The following is a 5,355-nucleotide window of genomic DNA, read 5'->3' as shown; positions in this document are numbered from 1 at the left end:
GGCCTTGTAAATTCCTATATCACTGAAAATTCCAATTTTCTAAATAACTTCAGAAAAGATAGAGGTTGAACTTTAACCTCTTAATTAGAACAAGAAAATATTTTGCCATTACACCACCTCTAGAGCACTTTCACATCCCCAGGTGAGAATCTTTCTTTGCTTTCACCGTGTTGCTACTTGTATTTAATTTCCAGGGACTAAGAAATCCTGATACATTTTACAGCTCAGAAGCTACTCACCTGGATTGAACATCAGCCTATTCAGCACCTAGGCATTAGCTCATAAACCAAAGGAGTTACACTATGCTTGAAGTGAAACCTAAATGCTACATTATCTCTTTTATTCAAGTTTGAAAATAAATAGGAACAGGACAGTGAAAATAATGGTGTGCCAAACAGTTACTTAAATCATACACAAACCATGTAAATCCATGATTTCCATCCCACATCACAAGCCAGGAAGGAACAAGTCGCTTATATTCAGAAAAATTCAGTTGAAAATTTCCATTGATTGAAAAAAATCAAGACATTCATGCCTTAGCTTTTTCTTAGGTGAAGTGTGACTGTCACCCACGTGGGTACTCATTTTGAAAAAGCACATTTACAGTTTATTCCTTTTTCTGAAATCAATGCGGAGATGACTTACCTGTCAATAAATGCAACGCTGAATCAGATGAGGTCAAATGCAGAGGTTGGGTGTTTCTGTCTTACTGAGAATGAGAACCCAGACACTCACTAAACTTCCCGCTTGATTTTGCGGCTCCACCTCCTGGAAGTCATCTGTCACCAGGTCTGCTCCCTCCACCTGTGGCTGCTGCTGAAGAGCAAGTCCGGGTCCACTTCCTGCGGCCCTCCCCTCTTCCCCCTGCAGGCCCGGAGCCAACCCCAGGGATGGCTTCCCAGCCACAGCCCTGCTTCAGCCTTCTACCAGCATGGAGATGTTGATTAAAAATGGAAATTCCTGTGCTCACACTGAACCAGAATCACTTGACTTGGGGTCTAGGGCGCAGCTGAGACGACTTCTTTTCACTAAATTTTGAGAACTACTGCATGGAATACATAGATAACGTGGCTCAAAGTCACAGACACCTCTACCATTTGCATGTGTCCCTGTCCTGTCTTGCCAAGAAATTGCTTTGGAAGTGATTCTTAGAACTGAGGCTTTAATTGTTGTAAAACAACTGCTGTCCTCCTATTTAAATTAAATAATGTGTGGAAATTATCATTGCCTACATATTACCCAAGAGTCAATTGTTTGGATTAAGATGAAGTGCACAATAGTGGTATTACCGGTGGGAGGGTGTGTGTTATGTGGAGGTGTCCGTTCTTGGATTCCCCACGAGAGATTCACGTGAGGATCCGCCCTACAATAAAGACAGACGGGGCAGTTTCTGAGGGACAGTACACTCCCAAGGAGGAGACCGGGCCGACCCAGAGGTGGCACCTGCCCTGAGGCTACAGGAGTCTTTTCCTTTCATGTGAGTGGGGTCTTGCGTCATAAATGGGCAGGCTTCTAATTGAGGATGCTTCCAATCATTTGGGGGGACTCCTCTCACATGCTGGGGAGTGTTTGGCCCTACAAGGTTCTTGCCAGAACTGTCATGGCCATTTGGGGGGTGGTGCAAACCCACAATGTAAATATATTATACTGAAGCTATAGATTACCCGGGGCAGAGGTTGAAGAGGAGAATGCGTGCTCTGCACCTGTAGCTCTTGGTCTATCAGCCCCGGGATGTTGGGAGCCATAAAGCCAGGATGTTAAGAGCCATAAAGTCAGGATGCTGTGCCCTCGGGCTTTTAACGTGTCACCTATTTGTCACCGCCTTTGCCTCCAGCTCCTGCCTAACCGCCTACTCAATCAGCACTAACACCCCCAGAGCACCTAGTATATGCCAAGCTCATACACACTGACTCTCCTGAGCGCACTGACACCAGCCAAAGGGAGAGTGCTCCCGGGGTTGGTGTTCCTGCCATGTATCTTCCAGGAGGCGGTGGGGAGAAGGCTTCGGAGTCTGTGCTGTACGTAGATGAAGCTACTTTGGAAGACAAAGGCCCTTTTAAGACTCTGCAGGCCACCTGAGTCTACAAGGGTACCCAGATTTTTACAACGTGCCCTTTAACCATCTCACTTGGAAAATAATCTAACCGCCTCCATACATTTCTAGCAACATAGATTTAAAAAATGTCTTTTATAATTCAGAGAACTGCTTATAAAAAAAAAAAAAAGAATCCTACACCCACCCTCTGAGTCCATACACCACACACAGGCACCTATATATGTGTAAACAACTATAGACGCGTACACAAATATACATGTACACATATATAGAGATGGGTCTGTAGATGTATATACGGCACAAGTATATGTATTAGAGAACATATATGTATTTGGTGTCTCGTATACATATGTTTAAAAATGCCCAGGGGTCAGGACACCTGGGTGGCCCAGTGGTTGAGCATCTGCCTTTGGCTCAGGTCATGATCCCGGGGTCCTGGGATCGAATCCCCATGTCGGGCTCCCTGCATGGAGCCTGCTTCTCCTTCTGCCTGTGTCTCTGCCTCTTTCTCTGTGTGTCTCTCATGAATAAATGAATAAAATCTTTAAAAAACTGCCCCAGGGAACATTTTGAGTCCCTTAAAAATTCAGGTTCAGGAAACAGGCCACACCCTCTGAAAGAGTGAGGAAGTGGTGGTCGTCTGCGGAGTCTGCAGCTGCTGCGGGGGCGCAGACAGGAGGCGGGACCGGAGGCCCCTCTTTGTGGCCGACACAAGCTCACAGGGCAGAGCAGACTGTGGGCAGAGGAGGGACAAAAAAGGTTTGTGCCAAAAAAAGACGTTCTTAAAAGCAGATTCCAAAACCTCAGAAATGTATCATCTGCAGAGTAAAATCACAATGGTCTTTTTGCACCAGAGCAAGAGGATTAGCAGCGACCGAGGATGCAGCCAGAGGACACAGGAACAAACGTGCCCTCCTTGACCAGGTGCGAGCCAGGCTGCCTCTTCTGCAGGGGCCTCAACTCTGTCCATAAAGAGCTGAACTAACACTAACAGGGTTTCTAACATCCCTAAAGAGGGCCCGAGCACCCCCCGCCCCCAGTAACCCTGCCTGAAGCAACTCAGGGCTGCCCAAATCACTGACTGTTTATTCCAGCAAACACTTGAGAATGGGGGGCAGCCTGTGGACGTTGATTGTGGCCAGGAGCAGGCCCAGCCGGCCTCACTGCATCTGCACAGACCAACCCTGGGCAATTTTCCCCATCCCTGACTACGGAGCCCCCCTTACCTCCCTCAGGCCCCTTCACCCCCCTTTACACTGCCCTGGTGCCTCGGGGCAAATCCAAGTCGGGTTCAGTTCACATTGACCTCGTGCCCCTACCACGGTGGTTATTCCCAAGGAAAATCCATCCTTTCCACTTTAACTAGGGTCTGGCTCTATCTTTGACAAGCAATACAGAGGGCCAAGTGAAGGAGTCCCAGATTTCCTTCTCAAATAGAGGAGGGGGAAGAGGAATCAGACTTTAACTCAAATGAGCTGTGCTTGGAACTGGGAGGGTGTAAAGAGATGTTGCACGTGGAAAAAGACAGTATTTATTCTCTCTCCACTAGGTATTTTTCTCCCAGAAATGTACAGAGGATTAAATATTAGTTATATATCAGTATCAATACTTGAATTTCTTTGAAAAAACCCAGCTCGATTTAACTGGATGATATGCAGTGCCCAATCGTGGGCCTCACGCGAGGGCCATCACCAGGGTGGTGGAATCTGGAACATTTTGAGCACGGAAGTAAATAGAGTAAGAGATTCTAACTCATCCAGTAAAATAAATATCCATGTGTCCATACTCAAATAAATAACTAAATAATTAAATGACAGGGAAAGGCATTTCTTTTTTTTAATATTTATTTTATTTATTTGAGAGGCGGAGGAGAGAGAGCATGAGCAGGGGGGCAGAGGCAGAGGGAGGAGCAGACTCCCCACTGAGCAGAAAGCCTGGTGCAGGATCCCAGGGTCATGATCTGAGGTGAAGGCAGACACTTAATGGACTGAGCCACCCAGGCCTCCTCCAGCAGTTCCTCTTTATATAAAAATTCAAATTAGTAAATGTGGAGGTAATGAGGGAAATACAAGATCATCATAAAAAATACACCTTAGTGATAACAGTAGTAGGCAGGATCCACTAAGGAATGCTAAAATCAGTGGGTGAAAATTCAAGGAGAGACAGGAGAGCAGCCTGGGCTAAAAGTAACTTTACCACAGAGAAACCCAATGGTGACAGATGCCACATTAACCAAGAATTTTGAGGCCCATGTTGCAAGTAATAAGACACACTGACATCACGTACCCTATGCTTTTGTGAACTGAGGACACAACATCTCTTCTGTACTACTCTTGCCCCAAAATGCATAAGCTCGATTTAATAATGAGAAAATATCAGGCAAACCAAAATTGAGTGATGTTCTACAAAATGATCAACTAGTTCAAAAAAATCAGAATATTCAAGTTCTTGAAAGATAAGGACAGACTAAGGAACTATCACAGACCTAAGACCATTAAAGACCTCAGTTGCTGTGTGCCATCAGGGATCCTGGGCTGGATCCTGGAACCAACATAGGATATCAGGGGGCACACTGGAGGGATTTGCATAAAATCTTTAGGTTAGTGTCCGACGGGAATTTCATAGATTTTCTTAATTGTTACCATGAGGGAATCTGAGTGAAGGGTTGATGTCGATTCTGTACCAATTTTATGGCTTTTCTGTAAGCCTAAAATTATTTCAAATAAAACATTTTTTTTTTTAAAGAGACATAGTATTTTCATGTGGTCCTATCCTTTCTTGTGCTATTTGCAAACTAAACTTAAAACACAACTGTGATGTTAGTTCCCGTCTTGGAATGTACTTGAGCTCATGCGTCTGAAAGCTGCTGCTAGTCTATGAATGGGCACATCGTTCCATGCGAACTCCCAGGTCTGCTGACGAGTGGAAGTCCAGCTCGATTGCTAATAAAATGTGTTTATTATAAATGTAGCTATACTCTTCAAACATTACAATAAGTAAAAGAAATTACTGATGAACATAGCACACAAAATGAAATGTTAATTGCCTGTAAGCGTTATGGTGGGTAAATTTTTTTTTTTTTTATTGTCGGTAAATTGGTACGGAACAAGGGTGACGTTTTTAGCACTGATGTATATAATATGACCCATTTAAAACACATTTCAGTACCTCAAAAATAAAATTTAGCAAATTTAGGGCATTGAGTAATTGGCTTTCATTAAGGTTTTCTTAATTGGATACTTTCTAAATAGCTTTATTAGTGATCACAAAATGAATCTATAAAGCAACTTATAAAAATG

Source organism: Canis lupus, chromosome 3 (genome assembly GCF_048164855.1).
Source record: "Canis lupus baileyi chromosome 3, mCanLup2.hap1, whole genome shotgun sequence".
NCBI classification, from domain to species: domain Eukaryota; kingdom Metazoa; phylum Chordata; class Mammalia; order Carnivora; family Canidae; genus Canis; species Canis lupus.
Note: the sequence above shows the minus strand (reverse complement) of the source record.